Below are 16,563 nucleotides of genomic sequence, written 5' to 3'. Positions count from 1 at the left end.
AATTTGAGTTTTCCTTATGCGGAGATAGCAGAGATGCTAGCTGTTAGTGCAAGTCTAGGACTTTTACGTTAAGCTAATAGTCCAAAATGTGTGGGGGTTTGTGGACTTTAAAAACATTTTGGAGTCTCTGTATTTTACTGCTGCAGCAGGCAATAGTGCCTGTTTTGCTAGGCAGTCATGCAGCTCCCTATTTTTGTTCTTTATGAAGCATGTATTTCCATTTCTTCTACCCCACCCAGGGAAAGCAGGTTAGTCTTAAGAGGAATTTAGACCCCATCTCTACCCCTCCATCTCAGATCCAAACGCATTTATGCCCTTCTCCCAGTAGGTGGCAACAATTAGGCTCATTTTTGAGAGAATTCAGTAGTTGTTAACTTTGTGATCAGACCTGTCTGCTAATTATCTCAACTGTCATTAGAAATTTTAGTGTTGATTTTCACATTTTGGCCTCAAAATACTTTTGTCAGAAAACTAGACTGTTAATTGCAGAGTTCATCTCCTTTTTTACTCTACTCTTCATCCTGCCTTTTGACAAGTTTTGCCTTCCAGTTGCTGCTATGAGGTAAGAGTTGGGGAATTTCAGCCTTTGGTGTGGCTCTGTAAGATAATCTGCTTCTGCCTCTTCTAACCATCTAGTGTTACTTTTCAGCTGCCTGGATATTAGGCCATGCCATTTTTTCCCAAGTATCTTCTTATTACACAAACTCATTGCTCCTGAGAGGAATTACTGGAGAGATAACAGACCATCATTTGGGATCTTCATTGCAGCACCTGTTTTAGATGACTTTCAATTTATATTTCTTGCATCAGCTAAGGAATTGGTAAACTTAATATATGCTAGAATAGCAGCTTTTAATTCTAATGTGGGATGGCGTTCTCATTCACTCATGTGTTTACTTATATTCAGCATATTAATGTTTTGTTTCTTGTTACTAAAAAAGAAAATTAAGATGATTCATAATTGTACAAATACCTTGAGAGTTTACTAATAATTATAGTAAACTTAGAGCTTTTTCAGGACACCTGCTGAGTTTATTTAAAAATTTTGATGCTGTAGTAAAGAATTTGAGAGGTTTCCATATTACTTAAGACAGTCTTAAAGTTGGGAGTGGATTAATTCGTAGTTCTTTTAAGGAACTTAAAGTCGGACCTAATAAAACTATAGTTTTTTAAAGTTCTGCAGTTATTTCTGTTTTAAGGGCTAGCATTACAATCATGGTACAAGGGAAGACATTATCTTGGTTTCAGCAACCACTGCATTTCTCTTTTAATGGTGTTTCTTGAATTGCATTAGCCCTACTCTCATACCTAGAAAAACAATCATTCAGGATTTCTCTGTTCTCATTGAAGTTAGTCTGAAGTTTACAGTGGAGATGGAATTAATGTATATGACTAATAGGCAGATGGTATGTATTACTATAAATATTTTTGAACACTTTATTTGGAGTCCTAGGTTAAGATTTGGGATTATGAAGATTGCAGATGTGGTCTTGGCCTTGAGTTTATAGTCTCATTAGGAAGGTGGTGAACTTGGGGACAAAAATTAACAGTAAAAACTCTTAGGTTGAGTTTAGATGCCTTATCGGGTGATGAGCTGTTTGGAATAGAGAATATGGTAAAAATATTAATCAAGATATTTCTCTGAGCAGTCGTATTTGTATCCGTGTGTACTTGCCCACATAGAATTCCAAGTTCAATTCCTTGTTACTTTTCTCATGTGATTTCCATGGTATATATGTATAATATATTTGAATAGTGATCTAAATTAAATTAGCCCAATGGTATGGGAGATTAATGGCATAATAATAAGAAAAGGCTTCTTGAATAAAAATTGTAGCAACAGCAACTAACCTCTGTTGAATTGTTCTCTTGATTCAGTGATACTTTTCAGAGGTTAGCAGGGTCTCTAGAGGGCAGGGATGGGGCTGCCATGGATGGGGTGGAGATGAACGGAAGAGAGTTGGACATTCTAGACAAGGAGTGTAATGAGAGTGGATGAGTCTGTATCAGAAGAGGATATAATTTTTCAGTGGCAGAGCAGAGTTAACTGTACTGAGTAAATACATTCTGCATTCTGTGCTTATTTTCTGTTTATTTTAATGAATTCTTTGCCCCATATCTTTACAGAAAGAACATATGCTATATTCTTCCTATGCTTTTGAATAACCCTGGGTTATAATTCCAATTGGGATAACAGCAAAAATAGAAATATAATGGAAAATAAGATGGAATTATGACCCAATTAAAATCTGTGCATACATTTACATGAACATTTTATTTCTCCTTAAAGTTGGCATTTTTTTATCATGTAACTTTAGTTTTCGTAGAAAATTTTACTTTTCGGTAGCTCTACACATTTATATATTTTGAAGGAAGTGACATTTAGAAAGAATCTGGGCTTTGAGGCTAGACATTGTGTTTAAATAACGTCCCACATAGTCTAGTTTTGTGATCTTGAGGAAATTATTTAAACTCTCTGGTGCTTAGTTTATTTGGGTATAAAATAGGTTGCTGTTAGGGTCTTGCATAAGTAGTATCTACTTGATAAATGGTAGCTGCTGCAATTTTTATTTATAGCAATAAAGTAAAAAATGTATGTTAATTTGAATGTTTAGGGGAGGGTTTTACACAATATCATCTTCCGGGACAGGGGTTAGCAAACTTTATTTGCAAGGCGCCAGATGGTAAATAGGCTTTCTAGTCCAGCTTTTGTAGAGTCAAAGCAGCCATGACTATGTTCTCATGAAACTTTACGAATGAAGTGGTAGGCCAGATTTGGCCCTGTGGGCTGTAATTTGCCAACCTCTGCTCCAGAACATTACTTTCTGCTTTTTACTTTGTTCATAGGAATTTGAAATGCTATGTGTTTCAAAGATGGTATGATAATGTCTAAGTGATAAAGGAGTTTAGAGTAACTGGCTAAGAGCAAAGTCTGGGATTCAACTTAAATCTTAGCTCGAACAGTATTAGCTGTGTGACCATAGTTAAGTCACTTTATTTTGGCTTCTGTTTCACCTTCTGTAAAATGGGAATAATAATAATAGTCCCTGTATCTTAGGTTTGTTGTGAGGATTAAGTTAGTTAATATGTAAAACTTGTAGAACAATACCTAGTACAGGATGAGTGCTCTCTGTGTTAACTGTTGTTGTTAGTAACCATTCTTTTTAAGAGGAAGCGTTTTTATTTTCCCTTCCTTTATTGATAGTCTAAAACGAAGGGTTTGAGAAGATGGGTTTCTTGGATACCATCTTGAAATCAGGTGAGTGGTAGAGTTGCAGGCTTCAAAGGAGGAGATCACTTGTGAGTAATGGGGGACTTTGCAACAAGATGGACTTGGGTTCAGGTTTCCTAGTTGTTTGACTTTGGGCAAGTTGCTCAATGTGTAAATTATAGAAAATATATAATTTACAGGATTCCTTTGAGTTTTTAATGAGAGTGAGGTGTTGAGCACAGTGCCTGATTAACAGTTAAGTGATCAAATAGCAGTTGCTGTATTATATATATTTTTTATTAGGATATTGGCTCTTGGGAGGAATTTAATCATAGCTTTTATTCTAATAGTTCTTTTAAATGACTTTATTCATAATTGGTATAATGTGTAAAGTTACAGTCGTCAGTGTGAATTTATTGTTTTTAAGATGTTATAATTTTAGTGTTGATAAATTTAGTAGACAGTTAAAATGTAACTTTAAAGATTGAAAGGAAAAATGTCCCTGACCTGTTGTAATACTGAGTATTTTGAAAAGTTTTTTTTTGGAAAGGGCCTATTTCTACATTTGATCTAGGTTCAGAGGTTTATAAAAATGTAAAAGTAGTATGAGGAATATCCCATGTTCCCTTTATCCACTCTCAGTGTCAAGGTTTTTTTGATTGTTGTTGTTAGGAGATGAATTTGTTTTCTCTTTTAAAATTTTTTAATCAAAAACTTTATTATTTTTTAAAAGAAGTAGATGTGGTAAAATCTACTGGATGAGGGTCCATATGGTGAATTTTTTTTTTCCTTGTGGCTCTTTACCAGTGGTTATACACTTGCTGACTTCTCAGAGTGCTGTGAGTGCACTGAAACGTTCTGTTTCTGACTCTGGACATCATTAGTGAACATTATACTGAGCCTTAAGGTCCTCATTGGCAATTGGACACTCCTAAATGCCCTGCTTTTTAAGGGACTTTATTTGGTTTGCTTAGAATTGTGTGTAGGTAAGTTTAGAGTGAAGGCTTATGTCACATGGATTTAAGAGTGATAATTCTCGTAGCTCAAAGGTATTTTAAAACGTATATTAGTTATCAGCACTTTTCTCCTTAGTTGAAGGGAATCAATAAGGCCTTTTTAAATAGATGCCTTAGACTTCTGGTTTCTTAATATAGTAAAATAAGTGAGTACCTTGAATAGCAGTAAGTGAGGGCCTGTTGTATACCAGGCAGACATTTGCAAAACCTTTTGCTCTTAACTTTCAACATATAATACCTTCTTTCTTCCTAAATGCTGTTTTTCCCTTTGCCCTCCATTCCTTAGTGATGACTGCTACTGTCTGTACTTGCCTGTTTAAAAAGTCTTAGTAAGAAGACTTAAAACATTTTTAAAAATAAACTTGTAATTTTACAATACTTTTAGATTTACAGAAAAGGTGCAAAGATAGTTTCCCTGTACTCCTCACCCAATTTTTTAAGATCTTACATTAATATATTTGACTTAACTAATGAACTCGTGTTGATACATTATTACTTCCTAAACTTTGTTTGGATTTCCTTAGTTTTTATTCAACGTCTTTCTGTTCCAGGATCCCATCCAGGGTGAGCAGCTTTTATTTTATTTTATTTTTATTTATTTATTTATTTTCTTAATGGAGGCACTGGGGATTGAACACAGGACCTCGTGCACGCTAAGCATACGCTCTACTGCTGAGCTATACTCTACCTCTCAGTGAGCAGCTTTTAAAAACTCCTAATTTTGGGGGGGGGCATGTATTTCTGATGATAAAGTACAGGTGATAGTTAAAATCTGAATAAAGAAAAATATAAGAAAATTAAGAACCATATATAATCTCACCACCTGATAAAACGTTTTTGTATTTTCTTCTAGCTTTTGTTTTAATAAAAATAAGTCCATGTTTTCCCCATGCTATTATGATGAGCATTTTCATATTTCACTGTTAGTTCTTATTAGTTTGCTTTATGTTTACTTAACCATAATTTATCCAGTTACCTAATCCTTTGTTAGATTTTTAAAAAAAGCTGTTGTTAATACTGCTTCAAGGAATAATTTTGTCCCTAAAGCCAAGTTTTTAAATGAGATGTCCCCCTCCCTGTGTTTGGTATCAGCTTGGGGAATGTTCTTACACGTGCATAAGGTACGTGTGTGCTGTGGCAGTCTGTGGGAAGAGGTGGAAGCCTCCTTGTGACTTATAAGTTCCTACGTGGTCTGGCTCTTGCCCACCTCTTTGACTTCATCTCCTACTTTCACCTTTTCCTGGCTCTTGTTGCCGGGAATGCTCTTCTAGACCTTACCTGGCTGTTGTCAACATGAGGTCTTGGCTCAGGTGTCAGCCCTCAAAGAGGCCTTACTTGGTCACCTTATCCATAGTAATTCGTTTATCTGATAGGAACATTTCACCTGCAAGTAATGGAAAACTTGATTAACAGGGTCTTAAGCAGATTGGGGTTTATTTTTCTTCATACAGCATAGTTCAGCTGCACAGTGGTTCCAGCAGGGACCAGGTTCTGTGTGTTTTTCTGCTCTTCCATTCTTAGCGAGTGGTTCTTTTGGACATCAGATAACTGTCATGGCTTGAAGTCATTATGTTTGTCACATTTGAGGCAGGAAGGAGATGAGGTCTTTTTCTTATCCAGCAAGAAAAAGTATTCCTAGAGGGTCACTAGCGTATCTTACCATACTTCTTAGTGAGGAGAACTAGGTCATACCTCTGGCAAAAATACAATAATATTGGTATTTTTGTACAAAGGTATGTTAGACCAGTCGCTTTTAAACTCTTTGGATCTGCAATCCATGATAAGAAATACCCTAGTTTGCATCACCAGTAGATGAATGTAAGTAACTGAAATAAATTTCAACTATTACACATGCTATTTTCTCTTCTCTATTTTGTTTAAAACTTCTTCTAACATGGAGGAGTCTTAATCTTTTGTGGTAAGGACCCTTCAGCTCTCTGAAGCTGTAGACTCCTCAAAGTAATATTTTTAAACTCATAAAGTCAATGCATAAGATAAAACTACAAATATATCAGAATGTTAAAATCTAGCTCTCAAACTGTTAAACCAGTCTGTTGTAATGTGGTAATATGTTTATTAGCAATAACATGATCTAGCAGCTGTTCAAAGTAGTGATGAGAGTGAATGATATTTTGAGGTATCTGTAACAACTGTAATGTGATATGATAATACCTGTGATTTCTCTTGATACAAAGTCAAAGGTACTGCCAATAATGTGGTTTGTTGCCTGTTCGTGACAGAAGGAAATGTTAAATTTCAGTTAGAGGTTAGTGAAATCATTTTTTCAGTCCCAGTTTATGAACTCTGGATTATGAACCTCTGGTTTAAATTGCTTTCAAGGCTCTAATTTTGCAGTTTGAGGAAAATACTGGCTTTGGCTCAATCAGGACTCACCCCATAGGGCCGGAGGAGCAGCTTACTTCCTTGTTAGTGAAGGGATTTGTAACCCCCTGTAAGGCAGGCTTCTTTTAGCAGGGTAGGGGGGTGGGGGTGGTGGAGGGGGTCTGGGTAGGAAACACTATCTTCTACCTTCAACTAACTGTAGTCTGCCCATCCTTTATTCTCCTGATTGCTTAGTTTTCCTCACAGTACTTCTAATTTGCTGTCTGTCTGCCTCCCCTAGTAGAATATAAATTCTGAAAGCGGGGAGACTGTCTTATTTTCCTCTTTCTCCCAAGGCCTAAAACCTATGAAGTAGGGTAATCAGTAAATATTTGTTAAGTAAACGAGTAGCTGGGTAAGACCTGGCACTCCTGTGTCAGCTAACAAGTCTGTGCCTGGATGTCCCCTCATTTCCCTGCCTTTCTGTAAAACAGGTGCAACTGATAGGAAGGCTTAAAAGTGAGAAAATTTCTGTAAAGTCACTGCTGTGAAGTGCTATACAAATGAGATGTTTTTTCCTTAATGGAAGGGTGTAAAATGACTTGTGTTCATGTGGTCCCCACCTTGCATTTTTAGAAGTGTGGCTGTATCTCAAATAGTTTGTAAACCAGGAACAGAGATACATATTTTTTAATTTGTATAAGAAGGAATACGAAGAAAATTACTCTCAGGAAAGAATTGTAGTCTAAGGACATTAATCTAAGTCTCCCTAGAGTTAACATTTTACACCCCATCCTTTTTTTTTTTTTTTAACCTTAAAGGAAATCTTCTTTCCCTTCAGCTGGCATTCTTCTCCTTTTTAAAGTGAGTTGACTTAAAATACAGCAAACTTGATCATTGAAATGCTGAAAGAATTGGGTGCTATCGTTAATTTTTTGTTTTAAGTTGATGATTAACTGGGTGCTATTGTTAATTTTTGTTTTAAGTTGATGATTAACCACATTATAAAGTTTTTTTAAAATGTTATTCCTGCCTTATCAGTGCCTTTTGCATAATTGGAGCATAAACATCTGTTGATAAAATACATTTTTTTCTGGTCCACGAACTGTCTTGAATACTACTTCTCAGTCTGTAGGTTTAGTTAAAAAATTTAGTTGAAAGGTAAACTAGTACTTGCTTAAATTCATCCCCCAACATTAGAAATTGTGGAATTTAACAGTAAAGTGTTAGTTCCTCTGTTGAATACTTCTGGTTTTCATTTTATTTTTGTATGTAATGGACTGAAGGGGAGAAGCTGTCATTAGTTTGGAGTAGAGAATAGAAAGATGTGGTGTAAGTAGTAAAGAAATCAGATAATCAGTGAGGTTTAGTAACTGACCTTAGGAAATGCACCCTGCTGTGTTTAGGAGTCTTTTTATTCTTAACAGATGATGATTATTTATCTTTAAAATGTTAGTTGGTTTACAGTACCTCCCAATACCTGTTGGGGCAAGAGTCTGGCATATCACACTTCGCTGGCATATTTGAAGGTCTAAAAGCAAACAGATTCAAGTTTTTCCTTTTTATATGGTACTTTGGAAGGCAGGAAACATTTTTAGAGCAAAGTAAGTTTTTTTTTTTTTTAAACAGCTTTATTGAGATGTAAGACATATGCCAGGCAGTTCACCCGTTTAAAGTGTATAATGCGTTTAATATTCTCAGAGTTGTGCAGCCGTCACCACTGTCTGATTTCCTAACGTTTTTATCACTCCAAAAAATAAGCCGTCTACTTGTTGGATTCTATAAACATTCAGGTTAAGTTTTAGAGTTGACAATTCCACTGTGATGTGCTGTCTTCCTATTAGTTAAAATCTGATCTTCCCTTCCCCGCCCCTCCAGTCTGGCCCCATTGTGTAGTGTAGGACTACCAGTGCAAACTGCCTGTTACTTGGGTTTCTCCTTGGAGGGGCACGTCCCTTTTGGCAGCTTTGACTTACTCTTTTCACTTAAAGTTACTGTTATTTGAATTGAAACATCCTGTTAACTAGAAAATATGCTTATTTGACTGTGTTAGTGTCACTTGATAAAGGCTGGATAGGAAATTGTCCTTGGAAAATGGCAAGTTCACTTCAGAACCAACTCAAGGGTGATGGTTCGCCTTGACAGGGAGCAACTTCCCAGTTGTTTTTGATAATCCACGGTTGTAGAAGCCCAACTAACAGGTAGAAATAACATTTATGATTGGCTCTTACAAACTTCTGCCCATTTTTTTTCTTACTTAGAAGTTTATATGGAGTGTTTTGCTCTAAAAGCCCTATTAGCACTTTCTGCATTATTATATTTGGTCTGCAGTTTGAATGGAAGAGTTTAGGTGTGAATTGTGTGTTTGGGTTGTCTTTTGTCATTTTAATTGTTGAGGTGTTGTCTGGCTTTCCTCTCAGAACCATCTCCAGCTATTTCCTGTTTGTTCATTCATTCATTCATGCTTGCATGCATGCCCCTAGGCCTTTCTTAAGCTGATTCTTTGTGTGGAGCACTCCTTTTGCATCTCACTCCCAAAGGCTACCTTTTTTCCAGGCACATACTTTTTTAATCCGTAGAGTTTTCATATTTCCACCCCTGGGAGGTGTATTGCCTCCCTCAGGGCTTGGGTTGCTCTTGTGTAATAGTAGTTAAACTGTCACCTTTTACTCTAGTTGTTTGTTTACAGTTTGGTATTTGAGCTCTGAGCCTCAGAGTTCCTTTAAACCTTGCTTGCATCCTACCCAAGTCTCTTAACATCACTGTTTGCTCACCAGTGAGTTGTCTAAAAGAAGGCCAGGGCTAGCTGATATCTCTGCACAGCACATGATGGAATCTTCCCTAACCCCTTTGGCTCTTCTAGTCTATTCTTGCTGGTTTTTTGTGATTTTTTTTTTTTTTTTTCAGAATAAACTTAACTGTCATTTTTTACATTTTGAAAGTGTGGCATACTTTCTGCTTCTACCTCTCCCTCTAGTTTATTTTGTTGTGTTTTTTTTTTAATTTGTTAGAAATGATTGAGCGTAGAAATTTGGTGGCTGTGGTTTCGTTCAGTTCTTTCTCTTGTCTGATAAAGTCATACTTATATTAGACATTTCATCTTAATATTTTTCTTTAAATTTTAATAAAGAATGGAGAAGAAGTTGCTAAATATTATGGTTTCTTGATAATGATTTTAATGTATTCAGCAATACTATTTGGTACAGTTTTTAGAGTGGAACCTTATTTTAGTGATACTATATGTATGTGTTATCACTGAAAATGTTGATTTTTAAAAATTTATATGACATACTACAAGTGGAAAGTTGTAAACTGGGTTTGATGGGTATGGATTTATCCTTTTAAAGGGCAGTGTAATAGAAAATTGGTCCGGGGTCAGGAGACTGCTAATCTGATTTTAAGCTTAGATACTTGAGCATGGATGAATTTCCTTTGAATCTCTCATCTTCTGTTAAATATGAGTAAATTTGTTCTTGCTATAATTCTGGGGTTGTTAGAATTAAAGAGACACCTGTCAGAATAGAAAGTATTTATATAGAACAATATACAAAGACAAAGACTTAATAGTTTTATCTTTGTTATTGGAGAAAATATTGACTCTCCCTGAATGAGTCAGGTTTAAAAGAACAGCAGTGCCACAAATTTGAAACATAAAAAGTAGGATTTAAAAAATGCAGACATTGGGGAGAGGGTAAAGCTCAGTGTTAGAGTGCATGCCTATCATGCACAGGGTCCTGGGTTCAATCCCCAGTACCTCTGTTTAAAATGAAATAAACCTAAATTACCACCCCCCCCAATAAAAAAATGCAGACATTGATTGGACACGTTTGAGATCAACTGCCCACCTGTGTTCAATGAAATCTCCAAGGATGAAATCAGACAGCTGGGCCTTAGGAACAGTGAACTGAAACCAACAATTCGGATACCTGTTGTCTCTGTTGTGGTATGTCTGCTTTATTTATCTGTCTCGAGACTGCTGCCTAATGTGGCTGTGTTAAACATAGCCATGATGATGCCAGACTTAACGCCTAACAACCTAGGTACCCAGAGAGTCTTGGGGAAGGACTGATTGATCTATTGTAGGAAATTTGCAGAGTACTGAATGCTAGTTAACCTGTGGTCGGTGTAGTGAAATATGGGAACTTGTCGTGTAGTAAGTAAGTATGTGATAGCTTGCATAGGCTCCATGGGAATACAGTGGACAGAAAGAGGCAGATGGGTATATAGCATATGACGAATGATTGTCTGATGCAAGGAGTTTATTTTCCTTTCATGCTGAATTTTTGCTTCAGTATTATGCAACTGCGTGAGTGTAAATATTTAATGTAACAGTTGTGGCTTGATAGGGAATTTCTTAGAGAAAACAAGACTTCAAACACTTTATTGTACTTGTAGTAGCATCCAGTAAAATGTCTTAATTTTGCAAAATTCCATGGAGCTCTTTGGAGTTGAAATATGTAGAACTTTGAGAGATTTAAGGCAAGAAGATTTTGTAAAACTTGAAGAGACAACATTTCATGTGAACCTTGTGGGAGCAAGTGCGGTGTAATGAGTTAGGGGAAAATCAAGTCACAACCTTGCTGATGGATAGTGAACTCTGAGTTAATTGCCATTTGGCTGGTAATATTTAGATAGTTACTCTAGATGTGTGTTTACTTTCCAGCAATGGGATTTTTTGGTTGTCTTCTTTTGCTATTGATTTCTGTTCATTGTGGTCAGAATATGCTCTGTGATTTTTTATTTGCTTTGAGGCCCAGTATATGAGTAGTTTTTGTGAATATTCTTTATGTACTTGAAAAGAATATGTATTTACAGTTGTCCATTTAACTCTGTTGCTAACGGTGTTGTTCACATTATCTGTATTTTTACTAATTTATTTTTTGGTGAATATCAGTTACAGAGAGAGGTGTTTTAAAAATCCATTCTGGGTTAGTATATTTTTAGATTTTTAAGATTTTAAAAACTTATTAAGAATTGTTAGCTTCCTGAATTGAACCTTTTATCATTATTAAGATACCGTTTTTATCTCTAGTGATGTCTTTTTAAAAATTTATAAAGTTAGATTTTTTTTTGATACTAATATAGCCATACCGGCTTTCTTGTCTACTTGTTTGCCTGAAATTTTTGTCTTCTTTTCTTTCTGTATCCTTGTGTTCAGATCTCCCTTGTAGTTGAAATGTTTTAAAAATCCAGTTTGATAATCTTAACTAGAGACTGAGTTTTTACCATTTTATTTTTTTAATTTGTTGCTTTCATTCATATCTAACAAGGCCTATAATTAACTGGTACCTTTACTCCTTGTGGAAAAGACAAAGATGTAGAATAGTAATTCAGTCTACCAAGCTTCTCTTGACTTTAAAATACTGTTGTACTTTAATCAGTTTTTAAAACCTAACTGGATAGTATAATTTCATAGAATTAATGTTGATTTACATTTGTCTTTGTCACCATTATTTGTTACTGTATCTGGGATCACTTTTGTGGCTGGTGGGAAAACTCTTATCAGTTCATTTGGTGTAGAATTCTCAGATAGATTGGCACCTATCTTTAGTGAGCTGGAGAGACTGTAATTCCACTGTCTCCCGGCTTCTCTTGTTGCTGTCCACTAACAGCCCCCCAAAAATAATGACCTCCTTCTTCTTAGGCTTTAAGATTTTCTCTATTTTTGGTACCTTGTAGTTTCACTATGACATGTCTATACGTAAATGTCTTTTTATTTATCTTGAATTTATGAGTTGGCGTCTCATACTAGTTCTAGAAAATTCCCAGCCACTAAATATTTAGATGTATGCCTCTGCCATGTCTTCACTCTTGCACTTCTGAAATTCTGGTTAAATGCATGTTTGATCTTCTCGCTTTATCCTCTGTATTTTAATCTTCTTGTCTTTCTGTGCTGCGTTCTGCATCATTTCTTCTACTCTGTCTCATGCTTTGCTAACTTTCTTCTTTGTCTAATATGCTGCCAGACCTGTCTGTTGAGCTTTATTTTATTTTTCATATTTGAAGTTCTGTTTGGCTCTTTTTCAAATCTGGCACTTTTATAGTTCTTCTGTTTTCTTCACCTTTGCTTTTTTCAAGTTTGTCCTTTATGTCTTTAAACATAGTAAGCATTTATCTGTCTGACAATTCTCATATCTGGAATCTGTGTGACTGTTTCTGTTTTTCCAAGTTCTTGTTCATGGTGCCTTGTTTACTTATGTGCTTTTCACTGTCCTTTGTTTATTTGTAGAGTTTTCATGAGGCCTGGAGTAAAGGTGCCTTTTGCTTCTTTTAAGTATTTAGGTGCACTAAGACCTTGCTACTCAAAGTCTGGTCCTCAGACTGGTAGAGGAGCTTGTTAGAAACGCAGTACCGCAGGTCCCATATCTGCATTTTAATAAGAATCTGCATTTTTTTAACAAGATGCCTAGGTGATTCTTAGGCATACTAAATATTGAGCAGCACTGAACTAAGAGATTTGTAAGATTTGAAATACCCTGGCTTGAAGTTTCTTGGATCATCTAGATTATTCAAAATATGATTACAAATCTTGGCCGCGAATATATCAGTTTTTTAGGTTTTAGCTTCATGAATTGATAAAGAGTTTAGAGTTCCAAACTCTAAAGAGAGTTTGGAATAAAATTAAGATTTTGAGTATTTGGACTTTGGAGAGGAGTGGGAAGAGCTTCAAGCAAAAGTGATCAACATCATTTGTCGTTGGGGAGTTAACAAGTGTTCCACAGACCCATCAGAATGGCTGAAACTTAAAAGACTGACAACACCATGTTTGGCAAGGTTATGTAGCAACGGGAGCTTTTATACTTATTGATGGCATTGTAAAATAGTATAGATGCTTTGGGAAAAGGGCTGGTGATTTCTTTAAAACTTAACCTTCCTGATGTTATGGTGATCCCACTCTTAGTATATACTCTAGGCAAATAAAGGCATATGTCCATGGAAGGACTCATAGAAGGATGCTTGTACCACCTTTATTCTTAATGGCCAAAACCCAGAAACAGTCCAGGTGTCCATCAGCAGAAGAATGGGTAAACAATGAGATACAGTCATACAGTGGGATACTACTCAGCAATAAGAATGTATACACTCAGCCACCTGAGTAAATCCCATGATATCATACTGAGTCAGAGAAGTTTCATACAAGAGTACATACACTTTGGTTCCATTTATAAGAAATTGTAGAGCAAGTAAAACTAATCTCTGGTGAGAAAAATCAGAACAGTGGTTTTAAGACAAGTTGGGAGGAGAAGTGCAGGGATGGACAGAGAAGCACAAGGAAGTTTTCTTGCGTGACATTCTGTATCTTGAGAAGGATTCGGGTTACACAGGTGTAGCATTTGTTAAAACTCACTGAATTTTATACTTAGGATTTGTGCATTTCACTGTATGTAAACTTACCTGAAAACATAACAAGAGTTGAACACTACTAGTTAATGATACACACAGTATAGTGATATCTGTAGCTTACTTTGAAATGCATTAAAAAAAAATAGGTTGGCTATTTGGCCAGAGAGAAAGGGGATGATGCATAGGTGAGTAGATATGGATACGTATATGCTATGTGATAAAGGAAGTGTAACTAACACGCTGTTACTTACAGAAGCTAGCTCATGGAGTTAGGGGATTTATTGAACAGCTCTTAGAGAAGTGAAAGAATTAAGATGGAATGTTCAAGAGGGGAATTGGAATTTGTACAACTAGCTTTTACAAATTTTGTTCAGTTTATATTTGTGCCCATTTTAAGAATGATAACTGTAGTCTTATTGATTTGATTGTGGCTTTTACTTATTTACTTTTTATTTATTCATTTTATTCAGCTGAAAACATTTTGTTTTAGGCTAGAAAATTAGAGAAATATTGGTTCCTTATCTCCTTTAGTGTGCCAGAGACCCTTTATAGCTCGTCATCATTGCTCTCTGTCCACTACTCACACATAAGTGAAAGATGCAGTGCTCAGTGTGGGAGAGAAGCTTCTATTAATACACTGTAGTTCATTGGTGCACCTGAGTATCTGACTTTGTTTTCAGTGTATTCCATGTTTACGTTATGTCTTAGCAATACTGGGTGAAGTGTTGAAGGCGATGCTAGTCAGTACTTACAATTTAGCAGGCCTAAGCATTACGTGGAGATGTTTTCTTTTACAGAATGGAGTGGTAAATAGCTGCTTAGTTCCACTGCAGAGTTAGGTGAAGTGTTGAATTGATTCTGCATCCTCTGAATTCCACCATTAAGTAGTTGCATCCCATATTATTGGAAGTCTGTGCTTAACTCCTTATAATGTTTGAGGAAGGAATTCTACACTCAAGAGCTCTGAAAACAGAACCGTGGGAAGATGTACAGTCATTGTGGCCACTTCTCAAGTGGGTGGTGGACAGGGCTTTTCTTTTGTATCTTCATGTCTGAAAGGAATAATGTTTTCTTTGATATCTCACGGTGTGTTAGAGTTGGGAGACAAGGAATTTAAAGGATGAATTAATGAAATGTAGGTTAAAACTTTTAGGTCAAGGATGATTTGCTCTATATCCAGAAGCTTTTTTCTCATTTCTGATAAAAGTGAAATCTCTATGGGCATATTTCTTAAAACAAGTGGTGATGACTCTTTCAAAACAAACAAAAGCAACAGCCTCCTCTTTCCAAAGATAATTACAACATATAACTGAGTGCTTGTTCTTTTTATAAAAGACTTTCATTGTGGAAGATTTCAAACATGCACAGAAACGGAATTGTATAATGAACCTTAGTGTACCCAGGACCCAGCTACCACACCACCAACTCACAGCCACTCTTTCACCCATACTCTTACCCACTCCAATTATTTTGAAGCAAATTTTAGTTGTTATTTAATCTGTAAATATTTCAGGCTGTTTCTCTAAAAAAATGAGAAGTCTTTTTGAAGACATAGGCTAATACTGCGATTGTATAATAAAGTAGACAGTTCCTCAGTATCCGTAAATATCCAGTCAGTGTTCATATTTTCCATACTTGCGTTTTATGTCTCTTAAAACTCACTATGTAGGTTCTCTCTTCGTTTTTTTCTCCTTGTAATTGGTTTACTGTATTTTCTAAGTGTTTCAGTTAATTTTCATAACTTAATGAAATAGTTATCTTCCTTTTATATAGATGAGGAAACTAAGGCTTTGATAGGTACACAATTTTTCCAAGGTGGCATGGTTTCTGGTGGAGCCAGGATTTGAACTGACTCAAGAACTAGGCACTTTTTACCACTTCCTCTTTTCTCTACTGTAGACATTTAGGTATATTTTTTTCAGACATTTTTTCCTATGTATGTACAGCATCTTGGGTACATATATTCTTGCAAACTTGTGCAAGGTTTTCTTTTTTTTTTCCCCCCTAGATTAGCTTCCTAGAAGTTTCCTAGAAGTAGAATTGTGGATTCTAAGGACATGAGTGGCAGTTTTTAATGTCTTAATGAGATACGGGGGAGTCATGTAAAGGTTGCAAAGGATTAGGCGATATGTAATGATAGCAAAAACAAGTATAACCCTGTCAGCTCTTAAACCTACCTAATATTAGAATAATCTAAGGGGATTTTAAATAATAGTTTGATTTTCCTTTACCCCCATTCTGATAGGGCCCTGAAATCTGTATAAAAACTTAGGTTTGAGAATAACAACTTTAATATTTTTCCTGGCTATAAGTTTGTATGTCTTTTGGTTCAGTATAGAGACAGTCATTAGCACTTACTTATTTTTGGTAAAAATGCTCCTGTTTGTAGGAATGTGGGGCACTGGCCATTAGAGTATGATATTCTAAATGTGGTTTGTTTTTTTAACCTTTGAAAAATATTTTCTGAATTTTAGGCACAACCCGTATGACACACATGATCTTAAACAAAATTTGGCACTGTACATTGTTCACCTTGTGTTAAAGTCACCAACTGTATCGTTTCTCCCCAACTTTGAGTTACATTTTATTGCTTTCTTTCCCCTGAACCTTACCACAAATTTAGTAATATTTGTTCTTGAAGATTCTTTAGTTTCTAAGTCTTTTGATGAC

At 35.8% G+C, this 16,563-nt stretch overlaps 1 protein-coding gene across 17 annotated transcripts in view; it reads left to right on the top strand.

Annotated features, from left to right (window-relative positions):
- Nucleotides 1–16,563, top strand: part of TRIP12 (thyroid hormone receptor interactor 12) — a 135,223-nt gene that overhangs the window by 9,012 nt on the left and 109,648 nt on the right. The window contains exon 1 of one of the 17 annotated variants that reach the window (XM_032480424.1): nucleotides 11,294–11,305. The exons of the other annotated variants lie outside the window; for them this stretch is intronic. The gene's annotated coding sequence lies outside the window, so the exon portion shown is untranslated. Of the gene's footprint in view, nucleotides 1–11,293; nucleotides 11,306–16,563 lie in introns of those variants that run through there. 17 annotated transcript variants of the gene reach the window in all.

The sequence above is a fragment of the Camelus ferus genome, chromosome 5 (assembly GCF_009834535.1).
Source record: "Camelus ferus isolate YT-003-E chromosome 5, BCGSAC_Cfer_1.0, whole genome shotgun sequence".
NCBI lineage: Eukaryota > Metazoa > Chordata > Mammalia > Artiodactyla > Camelidae > Camelus > Camelus ferus.
This window is presented reverse-complemented; position numbering and strand designations above follow the sequence as displayed.